Consider the following 15,461-nt stretch of genomic DNA (forward strand, 5'->3'; position numbering starts at 1 on the left):
TAAGAATATTTATGCATTACGACAAGAAGATTTGATCACAGTGTGTCTGGGAAAAAAATTAATGAATTGAATGGAGCAGATGCTGACAGAGTCTGTTGCAGACAGATATACAGTTTCCATCTGCAAAATATTGATAAACTCAAAACATCACTAGCTACTAATATGTGATCAGAGCTGTTGATCTATTCACAACAGAGTTAAAGAATTACTGTGTGTTAGTTTTTTAATGTGAAGAAAAAAATATATAAGAAACGCAAAAAGCAAAAATAAGTTTTGTCTCCAGTGATGGAAAGCAACACTACTGTTAACTCTTGTTTTGCTTCTGTTTCTGTCACTTCTTTTCTTCTACTGGAGTTAGCATGCTAACCAGCTAGCCCCGGTCCGGCTGGAGGGTCTCATCACTTTCCGATACCAGGTTACTGTCGTGTCCAGGCTGCCTTGAAGAAGCAGTGCTGCTTAGAGGGAGATTTATAGCTGCTTGTATTGAGACCATGTTCCATGGTGGAGAAAACATAGACTACAAATAGCCCCTTTAATTAATAGGTAACAACTGATAGAAATAAGGTTCTGTTTGTATGACATTGTCAGAGGAGTGTATTAAATAAGTTGTTACTCTATGTGCATGAGCACTTTAACCAAGTTGTGATATTAGGATGGCAGCTGGGATGTCAATAGGCCTTTTATTTTTCTTCTAAATAAATCTCAGAATTGTATATTATTTTTTATTGTAATTAACCTTTTTCAACCATTTGAATATTTAAACTGTGTCAGTGTATGTGTGTGTGGAGAGAAAGAGGGCAAAAGCAAGATCTGCCTGAGTAAATGAAATCTTTGTTCATTCAATCAAATACTCTCAGCTGACTGGAAAAAATTAGAAGATGTTTTCAAACATTATTCATCCAACTTTAAACTCTCTCTGAACTTTAAAATATTACCTGATTTCACAGCTTCAATTGCTGCGTATCAATCACGGCTTGTAGAGTTATTGCAGGGAACTGGATGTAACACCTCGACAAATGTGTGTGCATGTTCATGTCTGTTTAAACATTTGTGCAGATTTGAATGTTGGCATGTTTCCAAGAGATACATATGCGCTTGAGGATCATCCTGTAAAGGATCTGGCATTCGTTAAGCACAGATGAGGCTGCAACAGCTCAAGGTCAGAGGCCACTCGGATATTGAATTGCATTTTTCTTAATGTCCACTTGCGATATGACAGAGAGGAGGTACAATGAGAGAGAGAGGGGCAGGGTAGAAAAACAATAATGCCTAGCACTGAGGCCATTCAGCATCTAACATGAGATCAGATTTCATCTGTGAATACCGAGCCAGACCTCAGATTAATGGATTCTCATTTACATCTCCAGGCCAGAGATATCACAATTCTGAGGCTGTTTGTAATTGTCATTCAAAGGCTGTGGCAGTTATGAAGGCCCCCATCAGCATAAAGTCCTGCTATATGCAAAAACCAGTCACCATGCAGTCGCACCCTTTGCAGAGTGATGATTATGGTGTAAAACCTTCATTTATGTGTTTGACCAAGGACAGAGTTTAATAACTCTCTTCAGCTCCTATCAGGGTTGAATAATTATCATCATGAATTACAGCATCTGCCCACTCATCAAAAATGTCTTAAATTCAGAGTTTTTACAAACACTTTCAATGCAATTAAATAGTGGTGAAACACTGCTGGACACATGTTTACACCAGAGTCCAAGCAAGAAATTGGAGCTGTCAGGTGGTCAGACAGATTTTAAATGAAATCCGGTGTTTAACTCTAGTATCTGAACCACTTATTTGGAGGTGAAAATGTAGGTGACCGCAATGAAAATATGCATTATCCTTGAGCATTGCTTGCTGTAAAAAATGTTTGTGCACAATTGTAATTCAAAGCTGACCCAGCCAAGGTAATTCCACAACATGTAATAGATCTGATGTCAGATTCAGCTTCAGTATGCCTCCCTCCTCATTTACGCTTATTAAAGCTGCTGTCGGTGAGTTTAATAGGGATAAAATGAAACCTTGGGCTTTGACGCCTCACGGGTCAGATCAATTAGACTAAGGTTTCACAGGGTAACTCCCTCCTGATCAACATCACTGATGCTAACATCCAGCCACCACCTTCCCCTCCGCCACCATCCAAGACTCCAACTAGACTCAGATTACTGACTTATCAGTTGGGTTATGCTGCTAATTATAGGGCACTGACCCTGAATCAAATCTGTCTGTGCATTGATGCATCATAGTGTGTCTTTTTATTAACGCAGAGTTGTTGTATAAAAGTGGAAATTGCTTCTAAATATTAAAAGCACATAACTCTTCCATTAAATTATAATGCAAATACTCTCATTTTCAAAATAAAAGAGTAAATATTTAGATGCAAGGTAAACAATGATGACATTTATAAGACTTCGAATATCAGGTCCAATATCAGGGGGCTCAGTAACCTGTCATCTGTACTTCATAGTTTAATACTGTCTGTATGAAAATCCAGGGCTGCCATAGTTAAAAAGAAATTATTCAAATTAGATTGAAACCAAATTTCTTGCGCACATCAAGTCTGACAAAATGCCAAAAACACATGCACACACACAAAAAACAATTGTCATTTTCATGTTTGAATATAGTACGCTGAAAAGTAATTGTCAGTGGAGCTTTGATATTACTACTATTAATATTGATTTTACTATTTTCACATGTGAAAATACAACAGCAACTGAATTGTAGTTTCGATTGTTTTTATTATATCGCACGAAAATGTGAGTCAATGTAAATATCTCCATTCATGAACTTCGGTGCTTTGTAACCCTATTTGCCTTTTTCTGTTTGCTGAGCACCTTATGACGCTGAGGCATACGCACATCCAGTTTCCAGAGCTGAAAGTCATGGGATTCTAGTCAGAGAATAGACAACAAGCAGGGTCTCCAGTTTTGTTTTTCCTCATGAGTCTCTTCGCTTTATCAGCATGTGGGCTTTCTGACACAGCCCTTATTTTGCCCTCATGCTTCAGTGGTCTCCTCAGCTACACATGGGGGGAATCGTTTTGGAAATGAAACTAAACATACTATCCTTACCTTGAGAATCTTAGAAGATAATCAGGCAAAAAATGTAGGAGATTAGGGGTGAGTCAATGCACAAATCTCACACATGCCTACAAAAATGTTGCATTAAACACTGAGTGGGAGGAATAAGGTTTCTGAGATACTCAAATGCAAAAAGAGAAAGAGAGAGAGAGTGAGAGAAAGGAAAGAAAAGATCATGGTCGTGCAAACAATGACTAATAATCGGGGAATACATGGGGATAAAAACATTTTTCACAAGAACTTTTTATTTTTTTTATTAGCAACAGCTTGTTAACTGATGTTGTGTCCTCCCTGTTAGTGCAAAGCAACAGTTCTTCTCCATTAAAAGCCTAAATGTAGTTGCTTAACACACTTTATGACTTGTCATAGCAGGAAAAGCCCAGGGAACTGAGATAATGAATGATGCCTTTGTTAAGTGTGGCAAGGCAATCTGTGTATAAGCAGGGCCCTGACACTACACAACACCTAAAGTTGATTAATTACACCTGACCTTGACAGGTACAATCTCCAGGGCCATGTTAATGAAACTGAACACTGACATTTTATTGATATGGGAGTTAATAAGTTATAGCAAAATTCAAATTCAAATGCAAATGTCAACTTTGCCCTTATTTTATTTTTTTCATGTTAATGTAGTACACTGTCGGCTCATTTGAAAAGAAGAAGTCAGTTCTGTAAGGCAAGATAACTTTAGTTTGGACTGTAGGGATCTTTAGACATAAAACACATGTATCTGTCTTTGTTTTGAGTTGGCACACAGTGTGTTCAGACAGAAGGCAAGATGTATTTCAATGAAAGGTTTCTTTTTAACAGTGGCAGATTTCTGTACTGCAGACGGACTGTTCCACTAACTAGCAGGACAAAGCACTGCAGCTTTGATGACAAGAGGAAGCTTCATAAAACATTAGGTCATATCTTCTTCTTCTTTTGGTACTGGTCAAACCTTCACTAGTGCTGCTCTTGTTACTGGTTTACTCTCTCTACTCTCTCTTCGCCCTGCTGGTTACTGTTTTCCTGATTGTTTACCTGACTGCAGCCCACACCTGCCTGACAGTAACCTTGCAGCGACCTCCTGCCCCCACCACCACCTCTCAACTTTTTCCCAGAGAGGCTCAGGGGAAAAATATTCAATGACTGATGCACATTCAGTTCGGACCACCAGCTGGGAAACGACTTGCATAAAGGTAACCTCATTTAGGAGTGAACGTACCGGAAGTTAAAAAAATTACATTTCAAAATAAAGGTACAATATAGCAAAATAGTAGAAAACACACTGGTAAAAATGTCAGACAACCGCATGTTTGATTTCTCCAAGATCATCTACCTGCTAAGACAATTCCACTGACAAGCAACAGTTTTTCTGTCTTCAGGTGCTTTGGCTTTAGATTTGACATTTGCGGGACAAGATGAAAACCTGACACCTTTTAGAGGGAACTTAGAGAGCACTGGACTGAACGGTTCAGCATCTATTTAATCTGGTTTTTGCTCATTGGTTCAGATTGTCATATACGTTGTTCTTATTTCCTTCCTTCATTTATGTGCTCTTCAAATCTATACAGTTCATATGTGTGACTCAGTAGCTTTAATATGCATGTTCCAGACACATGGTGTACATATATACATATCCATTTATGTGTAATACTGTAGAACTTGACGATAATTACATATTCCAGTTGCATTAATGAAAGGTTCCTGGTCTTTTCTTTGATCCATTACAATTTTTTTTCTTTACTGTGTTTTCATACTATTATTATAGTAATATAATTATTGACATTTACCATCTCCACTTACATGGCTCAACGTCACAAAAAATCACACACTCACAGGAAATAATGACAGTTTCAATTTTAACATTGGTTATCTTGATGGGCCTATTAGGTCTAAATCGAGATAGGCTATGTATTTATTGATTGACACATTCGCATGTGCGCGTGCGCACACACACACACACACAAAACACACATATAGACTGATTCTGCTTCATCCCCGGGTTGGACTGGGAAAGATGGGTTTTTGAGGGTCCACTAACCAGTCCCACACTGCAACACGTTTACCATGCTGAGCTCTATTTTGAAATTTTACACCGGAAGCCAGTGTCTACATTCAGCTTGGTTTGACAGAAATCTGAAGCGCAGAGCATCAACAGAGGAGCATCCAGCTTCTGTCAGTCCGGCACACTTCAGCCCGCTTGGGAGTGAACGGGAGAGAGATTTATTCCAGAAAAGTGATTTATAGACATCAAGAGAGAAAGAAACAAAAGACAAGAGCGAACCTGGACTGTAGTCTAAGAGGACAAAGGCCAATTTAAGAAGTTTTTTCTTCCTTCTTTCTTTCTTTCTTTTTCTTGCTGTCCTCCGGACGGTGCTGGCTCTGCTCTCTGGACTGTACCTACGGTGATGGGCCGGGCCAGGAGATGAGCAGCGGGCGGTGTGGGGGTGCCAGGGGCGCAAGAGGAGGTCTGGACGCTCAGGTAAAAGGTCATTTTGTTGATGTTTGCTCTTCATCTGTCCTGTCTGAGCCTCGCTACAACCCAGCTACGCGAGGGGTTGATTCTGTTTGCTCTGTCCGTGGTCTAAACACTGCTTTATTCTGGAGGAGAGCGCAGCCTCAACTTTTGGATGTTTTGTTTTGTCCGAAGCTTGAATGTCTCCTGCCATTCACAAAACAGAGCGCTGTCACTTCCCACGCTTCCCAAGTGTTGTAGAATAAGTGGGTTCGTGTGTGTGTGTGTGTGTGTGTGTGTGTGTGTGTAGGTGTAGGTGTTTATACACCTCCCTAAAAGCTGATGTTCTGAAGAGATAAATGTATAGGCTGCCTCTTCCTCCCTCAACTACGATCTTGTGTAACAAGACAATCTGCAGCAAACCAAGTTTTCAGTTACTTTCTGTATGTGTTCATTCATTACATGATTATAATTTTGCGTGTCGATGTCCGGGGCAGAAATAGTAGAAATAGTTGTAGTTGTTTGTGTTTGATGCAAGATGATGAAACAGTGGATCAGATAGGAGACAAACAGAATAACCCAAGCTGTCTGTCTAGCTGTCTTTTACAGTAATGGTGAATGAGAGGCATATGATCACTTGAATTTGATTATGAAAATTTTGGAGTAGATAAAGAGATCCTCTCTCTCTCTCTCTCTTTCTCTCTCTCGCTTTCGTTTTCGTTTGGTATTTCTTGGTGGCTCCCAATGAACCGGTAAGGTGCGGGCGGGGGTTGTATCAAGTGCCACAGGAGGCTGGATATTATATTGTTATGTGGTTGGTGAATGATCATCGCCTGATCATGACATTAAATGCGTTGTGTTCATGGGAAGCTGGAGCCAATGAAAAAGGGCAACAACTACTGCTGGTTATTTTTCTGCTTGCAATAAGAGAAGAGTTATTACAGTCTAATGCAGCAGCTGCACACTGAGTCTATGAAATGTGCCTTTAGCGGCTGAGCGTGCAGCTGCCTTCATTAACAGTTAGTTTACAGTAGCCTGTAGTGGCCACATCAGACATAAATCACTGTTATATCCCTATAAGGGGCTGCATCTCCTAGATAGTCACCAAGGGTCAAACATCTTAATTTGAAAAACACAAGAAAAAAATCATCTGGCCAAACCTTATAATAGTTGCTGGACACTATAGGTATGGTGAATACTATAATAATGATACTATAGTTTTATGAGTGATATATTAATAACGTGATTGAAATATTAAAAAAGTTATTGATATTCAAGTAAACATATGATTAATTTAATTTCATGTGTAATATTAACGAATGAGGATTGAGAAGAAGAGCGGGGGTGAATGAAATGATTGTAGGACTGAAGATGGACAGTTACACAGCTGTTGAATGGAAAGCAGATGAGGTTATTAACAAAGATAAAGGTATCTTGGACTCTAACCTGCTGCTAAGAGTTGGTTATGTAACTATGATGATGCAGGGGTGTATCACGTTAAGATGTGAGAAATTTTATTTTTCACAGTTTTCTGTCATTGATGGATAAACTGATAATGGAAATAAGCGTCAGTCGCAGCTCTGTGATCTGAACACTTTCAAACAGTTTGCGGCTTTCTGTAATTTCCGGCGCTGTATTCAGGCTGTTTATATTTTCATTTGGGCCTCGGCACCTTCCATGTCACTGACAGGTTTGTCCTCAGAGATGCTGACATGTTGCAAAATTGTCTTCTGCTTTAAAAGTGGATGAGAGGAGCTGATGTGATGGGCAGTTACCGAAACCTGTCACAAGGAAAATGTGCCCACTCCATCTATCCTGATTTCCAGATTGTGCTCCACTTCACCTGGTTTGTTCTTGTTTCTCTGGTCACAGAAATTTCCCCCAAGTTTGTGCTTGTGTTGACACCCAGTTTCTTCAAAACCGAGCCATCTCTCTCCTCCGGGTCCCCTTTGCTCCTTCTGCATTTTCTTTCACTCTCCAAGTAGTAATATCCTGAGTTGTCCTGCCTGAGGGCTCAGCGGTTTCCCCAGACATCAAACCACTCTGTTGTAATGGTATGATGGCCAGAGATTAGATTTGCCTGGTCTGGATGGTCCGGCGCACATACGGGGAACATCTACAAAGGACAGATATTGATTCACAGACGTTGGTCTTCAAACATGAAAGCAGACAAAGTAAGCTAATGCCTTTTTTCCATTAATTTCTTCCTCCTGACATGATCACTGTTGTCAAAAGCCCAAGGTTTCACTGGCTAAACTTTTTTCAATCAATAAACAGACAAAGGCAGAGGGTTGTTGTGAAACAACACTGGGCAAGCCCTTCAGTCATTCAGCAGGATTGTGGATGGAACCTGTGGGGGTGGGCACTGAGAGTGAAAGTGCTCTGACCCATGACTTTGTGTCCATTAATATATTCGACCCTCTTTCACTTGCAGAAGAGACTTTCCTGCTCAGTGAAAGTCACTGACACATTTTCAAGGTTGAATCTGAACATTATACATTATAGCAGATTTACATTCCACCTCATGATGGTTAGTTACTTCTACCTATATCACAGTCTCTAACAAAAGGGTTCAGGGACAACATAACAGTGGCGACTGACTCACAGTAACTTGTCAGGATTTCCCACTGTCCTACTAAACAGTGTCAATGCATGTCAACTCTCCAGAGAAGCAGGTGTGTTTTCACACTCGCTCTCTGGAACAGCACATCCCAGCTGCTCAACTTTGACTACTTCCTCCGTGTGTATGATAGGAACAGTGTGTGGGCATCGCTGACGCCAGTCAAAGTCGCCATCGATGCATTCGCTGTGTGTGTTATATTTATTCGGAAGCGTTGCAAGAGGGAGGGTAAGACAGGCTTGGGCTTGCAGTGAACATCACTAATTCAAGTTACATCAGCAGCTGATAAAGGTTTTAGGTCATTCCACAAACGCAACTCAGAGACAGACTTAATGAATTTTAACGAGTCCACGGCCGTGCTAGCAGCTCTGTGAGACACCTAGCCGCAGCTGCGCTTTGAGCTGCATGCTGACATCACTTATTTGGTTTCACCAAAGTCATATAAACTCCATCCTGAGGGGAACGTGAATGCCGTCCCTGCAAAAGCTATCGGGACATTATACCAAAACCACAAATGTCAAAAGTCATTAGGATGTATTTTACCACCACCCCACCCCCCAGAAGAGAGCACTATATGGTGGGCACATTTACACACCTAGAATTCGGACACTCAAATAAAACAAATGTTGTCCACTATATAATAAATATAGGGAGTGATCTGGACACAACTAATGTGTTTTGGTGAGAAATTGAATGTAAACTTAACTTTGTTCACTCACTACATTTAACTCTAGAAAATCCTCTTGCGCAGAATTTGCCAACGTCAACAGACGACAGGAAGCAAACCTGGAGCCAAGCTCTGTCCTATAGCAACACAGTTCTGATAAAACTGTCTGTAATATATAGAACATGTTTGTGGTTGGACGACAGATCACAAACAAAACAGCTTAATAAATGTAATCGAACTACTGTCAGCCAGGAAATCGTTTATAACAAAGCTGCTGTTGTTGAACTGGAAAGTTTAATTAAAACCTAAATTGCTTCACATCTAGACACAACTTCCTGTTTAAATAAATCAATGAACAAATGAGGAGTAACACCATCAGAGGCCAGAAGGTGTTTCGGTTCCCTTACGCCTGGATGAACTCCAGTCTCTCAGCTGTAAATTCTGGCAGATGATCCACAGGAACAGTGTTTGGCGGCTGATTTTCTTTTATGTTTTACATCGTGAGCTACACAGGAAGGATGATCTCAAAACACACAGACACACTGACATTCAGTGCTCAACAGCCGCTCTCACTCTCTTTTTATCCACAGCATCACACAAGGCAAGTAACTGCTTGGTATGCGGTCGTATATAATTAATAAATGAAAGCCCAGGACAACGGCAACATCTCTGACGTACGTGCGTCAGTCTTACCTTTACCTTTACTCCTCTCCTCCCACCATGGCAGCAGAAAACACTGAAGAAAACAGAATACCACATTCCTCTGAATGCAAGCCAAGAATGGTGTGAGAATTCATCGATAGGAATTAACTGAATTTAGTGGATTAAATGTGTAATGACACCACTTAGTCAGAGGCAGTGACCTCAAACCAGAAAGAAGCACCAGGACAATGTGTCACACTTTCCTTTTCTACTATGCAACGCATATTTTCTGTTTGGAATCACTCAGGTTCATCAAGCCAGGGAGTTTTACATTACACCAACAATCCAGAGTTCACATAGTATAATGCTGATTGGGTGGTTGTATCTCTTGCGGGCACTTCAAAGTTTCAGAGGGTTGTTCAGGCGCTCAGGAGGTTTATGTCAAAGCCAGTCTTGCATATTTCATGTATATTTTCTTTTGTAGACTCCTCTATTTGATCGCTGTGTTATTTATTCATTAGGGTGAGATGAGGTACAGGGTGAGTGATTACGCAAGGAGCCTCACATTAGTCACTCTCTCCTGCACACTCCATCACATCGCCACGCACACGCGCACACACACACACGCAAGTACAGTGACCATGTCCACATACATTCAGGTTGGGCTCTTTAAATTTCCTCACAGCTCTGTGTTCTCTGTCTGAGGCCGGAAAACTCGACATGAACTATGAGGAGTTTCAAAACATCGGCGAGTGAGCTGGGAGGAAATTTGGGGATTTTGGGTGTTTGAATAAAATTGTTTACGCTATTTTACACTATTTGCTGTCCTTTGTGTGGGGGTGTTCTGTGAATTTTTCATGTGTCTTTCTAGTAAAGAGTGAAACTCTGATGATGCCCAGTAACCTCTCCACTGACATTTATTTATCTTAACAAGGCACAGGGTTCAGTTCTTTGTCATGAGTGACACATTCAAAGTGGTCTGACAGCCTGACAACATGCAGCATGGTGAAGGGTGTACCATGTCTCTTTCTGTGTGTGTGTGTGTGTGTTTTAAGCATGTGTGTTTAGAGGTCTGCTCTATAAACACAATTGTTTATTTAATCAACATTGACCCAGGCTGGTTTCTGACGCATGCTGGGTTGACACACACACACACACACACACATGCAGAGCACATTAGGAGCAGATTGCCCCTGCCTGGTTAAACAGGGACATTTTATCTGTCAGCGATAAGTCACGTTAATTAATCTCCCCCAGTCTGATGCTGATGTCATCAACCTAAGACACCCCTGTGGCTAATTAATCCAGAAAATGACTGCAGGACAGCTGAACATGAGGCTGTTTGCCTTACAGATGTTTTACATTGCTGAACTTTCACTACGAACACAGTATGGTTAAGGGTTAGGCAATTTTCACTGGTATGTGACGGATCACTAGGGATCGCACACATCTGGTAAAAGGGTTATGACCATGTTTGCATACTAATGTATGTTCGTAAATGTAAAGAGAGAGAGGTGTAGAGGGGAAAAGACTGTTCTAATGCAACACTTTGTACTTACTTCTACTGTGTGTGATCACCAACATTTATACAATTTGTCTTTGAAACAATCGGCCACATGCCGTTGAACTCCTGTCCCTGTTACACATAGTATTTTCTCTTTTTGCCTTTCCTCTTGTTCCACTTCTTGATTTTTGTAGCAACTGACAAACAACGTTGTGGTGCACTACCGCCACCAACTGGAACGGAGTGAGGATCGGGAAACGCCAACCCGACAAGGAACCCAATTGTAGTATGAAAGGAACCGTGTCTAGGGGAATTAATCACCACTAAGCCTCATGGCTGCACCAGCTGGTAACAGGCCACAACTTCCACTGAATTCGTTCGGGTGCCAATGACAAAGAAAAGGATACAGGCGCTACCTGAGTCCTGATGAGCTTGACTGAGCTTTCACAGTCACGTCGCTTCAGCCATTTAAGCGTGTTCACCAACGCGCACTGTCCTTTTCCCTGTTCTGTTCTCTGACAGGCTCATATCAGTTAAAACTATTGGCAACCAACCAATCAATAAAGAAACGACAACATGTGTCCGTAACGTAGGCAACTATAACTGTGGGAAAGCTCATGGTCGGGTTAATTAAGAAAGACAGCTGTAACTGCAGGTCTGTGGTGGAACAAGAACTGCAGTCTCCAGCATGAAAGTCATATGTGCTACATGTCTGTCCGCCACCCCGACAAAGAGCGCAGTACTTTTTTTTTTACATCGGCATTGAAAGCTGGCATTGTAGATACAGTATATCATGAGATGGTGGAAGTATCCAGTATTCACACCTGAGCTGTTGAAATTAGGATGCAGTATGAAATACGCTGCAGAGTGTAGCGCGCAGTGCCACTTTTTCCCGCCTGTTATCTGAACTGTACGGCGCAGACGCTCTCATTAAACGTAATGTTTAACGTAACTCGCAGCCATTGATAGCACTTAAAAGGGCGGTAATTTGAAATTTGATCTCAGCTATTAGCTTCTATCCTGTATCTATACTGTGATGTTTATGTATGTGCCTGCAATGCCAGTGTTTCTGTGTCCAGTGCTGACTATCTGGGTGAATTTCATCTTCGCGCTGCCGCGTGAGTCTCTCTGACTGGGAGTGAAATTGAAAACCATGAACCCAGTCCATCACATTCATTACGTACCTGCGTCATCCCTCTCTCCACCGCTCCCTGTTTCCCCGTCTGACTTTCAGTGTGTCTGGCCTGCTTTTAAATCGCTTATCTCACCCTGTTCACCAATCAATGACAACAATATAGTCCTTTCTTTTTACACCTTCCCTGATAAGAGAATGAGTAAACACACTCCCTTTGTTGTTTTTCTCCCTGTGCTGTTTTTCTTTATTCCCCCCCCCTCTGGTTATTTCATTATCTCTTCATACTCTGCATGAACCATCTCTGTACCCCCCCCCCCCCACTACATCTCTTTCCCCTACATTCTCCCACTCCTTCTGCAATGTTTGCTCTCAAATTACCCAGGTCCTGATCTCCTTATATTTTCTGACTCTCTTTCCTGAAGCGTAAAATTGAACTTCTCCCGCCTCTGCCCATCCCACTCAGTGCACTGTATGTGTGTGGGTGTAATCTGCTCATCCATTCTCCCCATTCTCCGCTCGCCCTCATCCTGACCCAACACTTGGAGGTTTCACACTGGCAGAATGCACCATTCACGCATGTTTGCATAAATTAGCATTCTGTCTACACTCAAAGACAAATGATGTCTGATGAGCCTCATCAAGAATAAAAATGTGTGAAGAGATAAGATAAAGCAGAAGAAGTAAAGAGAGGGAGAATAAATAGACAATAGAGCAGGACAGGAAATTGAGTCATCAGAAAGAAAGTTGATTTAATTTGACACTGGCAATAAAGTTTGTTAGGTAACCAAATATCGTCAGTTATTTAAGCTAAACATCCTTTGAAGTTTCTTTTAAAACACTTTCATTGATCCAACTATCGAGAGTCAATGTGATATTTGAAAAGCCACGTTAGTAGTTTGGCTTTAGGGATGGCAAAACTTTGGTCCAGACTGAAATATGTTTCTGTTTCCTACAGATATCCTTGTTCCTCAGAGGATGAAACCAAAGGACTTTTATGGTCCCCTGACGTTTTGCTGACAATCGTTGAGTTACAGTTTCCCATAACACCCCTCACTGCGCAGGAATCGCAAAGATGTTAATGTGAATCTCTGCAGTATCATAATTCCAGCTTTACTATGAGTTTCATACTTTGTGTTATTTTCCAGATCTGAACCAGACAAAATTCATTCACGAAATAATTATAATAATGGCTAATATTTTGCTGTTTAATGTAAACCTAGCATGTAACCGAGCTAAATACTAAAAATGACTTTAAAAAGTGGAGGACAGCAAAGGAGAACATGTTTTTGTTTTTTGTCCTGAACATGTGTGTGAGGGAAGGCCAGAGTACACACAGCTTTTCCCACAGCGCTGGAGTATCACTGTGTAGGTTTTTACTAAGTGCAGTAAACAGACCAAAGACACGCTGGGAGCTGAGCTGATCTATTATACATGAAGGACTAATATATAATATGATATATTGTATACAGCTGGAATGAAAGACGGATAAAGAGGAGAGAGAGCGAGAGAGAGAGGGACAGAAAGACAGAGGGATTTGTTTGACATTTGAATGAGACAAATGACATTTTTGACAGCATCAACACAGATCTACGGTCACAGCTGTTTTCCGGATATAGATCAATCCCAACTGACAGACCCGTTTCACTACTGCCTCATTAATTACCGAACATAAATTGACCTTTTTCGGCCTGCTGTATTTCAAACCAGTGTGGGCACATGTTTGTTTTAAACTCTTTGATACAAACACAGGGGTATGTCCAGGCTTGACAGCACTGAGATCACACTGGCAGACTGATGATGTCCTCTTGAGCTTTATTGAATGAGGTTTTGTCTGGCTATGTACACACAAGCATTCTTGGCGGTGCAGACATGTGAGTGTGCGTGTTGTTATGTAAAAGACAGTAGTGCTTGTGGAGACAGTGTATATAATTAGACAGGTGAACATTTAGCCTCTGGGATATCACTTACCCCTCCATGTCTTTCACCAACTTCCAACTAATGTTTTAGTCATGTCGCTGGTCTGTCGTCATGACTCCTGTTGTTGGGCCAACCATTATCCCAGCCCTCTACGGGACAGCTGAAGTCTATCACCTCCCATCCATCCTGTCAAGATATAACTGAGCAGCGACAGTGACAAATTAATAGTGAAGTAAGAATATATTTAAAAAGTTACGAAGTTTAAAATCAACAACAACCTTCAGCACACTCAGCCGTTGTGGCAAAATCATTTAAACCTTTCATTTAATTTTAATAGAAGAGTAGCCAACAACGATGTAGTAAATAGACTTTTTTTTTAAACACCTAAGATTCACAGATTTGTCTTCATAAGTCATATAATGATCGATAGCAGACGACACGATCTGAAAAGTGTTTTTTCCAGGCTCCATATCTTTTATCTGTGGGTCGCTGCTGCAGTGTGTGGTCTCTGTGAGCCAGAGTAGCAGGATGTGAGCATCACATGCGCCTGATCGGGGCGTAATCACACTGTCACACATAGGCCAAATAATTTCAGCAAATTTAGATGGTGATCCCGCGGTTGAAGAACACAGAGGGGATTTCATGCAGCCAGTCATTTATTCAGCAGGGTGCGACAGTGAGAGAAGCCAGCGGGTGAGCACTGTCAGGTCTGTGACACTACAGGGAAATTTATGAATGATTTCTCAGTAATGGACTGACTGACTGAACACAAACAACCCTGTAGGATTATCACAGTGATTTCACATCCACTCCCATTCCAGATTGAAATTTGGCTATATTTACACTTTTATCACCATTTGTGTATGGTGTAAACAAAGGCTTGTATCAATAATATGCAGCAGAAGTTATTCTCTTACTAGGATAAGAATAATAATAAAAAAACAACAGTGTAGATTAAAGTCTGTTTACAGGTCTTGGGGAGTATTACACAGCGGTGGAAGTAGTTACAGTTACATTTAGTCTCATTACTGCGACAAAGTATTTTTTTCTGTACTTTTTGCAGTATTTTTAAATCAGTAATTTTCCTCTTACTGAAGTATTTTGTATCTCAAGTATTTTACCTCGCTGAATTTACAGTCACAGTGGTAACAATGGAAAAACATAAGTCACATGATAAAGTCATGATGAGCGCTGAGCGGGAGAAAGTGGCCAAAATCAGCAGCTGCAGCAGAGAAGAAGCTCTGTGGCCGCTGCGACACCTGCCGTGTTGCGTGACCAGCAGCTGCACACTGGGTCCGGCTTAATGCTAAACTGATACAATGCTCACGGTGGAAACCTCCAGCTGTCACTTTTATGTTCCCTCAGAGAGACTTCTACCGTCACCGAGGTGAGCACCACCTCTCTGCTGTTTCCGATCAATCCGCTGCAGAGCTCATTCATGTCAGTGTTT

At 41.2% G+C, this 15,461-nt stretch overlaps 1 protein-coding gene across 2 annotated transcripts in view; it reads left to right on the plus strand.

The window, feature by feature from the left end:
- Window positions 1–5,075: 5,075 nt before the first annotated feature.
- Window positions 5,076–15,461, plus strand: part of gcgrb (glucagon receptor b) — a 47,633-nt gene continuing 37,247 nt past the window's right edge. For both annotated transcript variants that reach the window (XM_056372976.1, XM_056372977.1), the window contains exon 1: window positions 5,076–5,553. The gene's annotated coding sequence lies outside the window, so the exon portion shown is untranslated. The remainder of the gene's footprint in view (window positions 5,554–15,461) is intronic.

The sequence above is a fragment of the Seriola aureovittata genome, chromosome 3, assembly GCF_021018895.1.
Source record: "Seriola aureovittata isolate HTS-2021-v1 ecotype China chromosome 3, ASM2101889v1, whole genome shotgun sequence".
NCBI lineage: Eukaryota > Metazoa > Chordata > Actinopteri > Carangiformes > Carangidae > Seriola > Seriola aureovittata.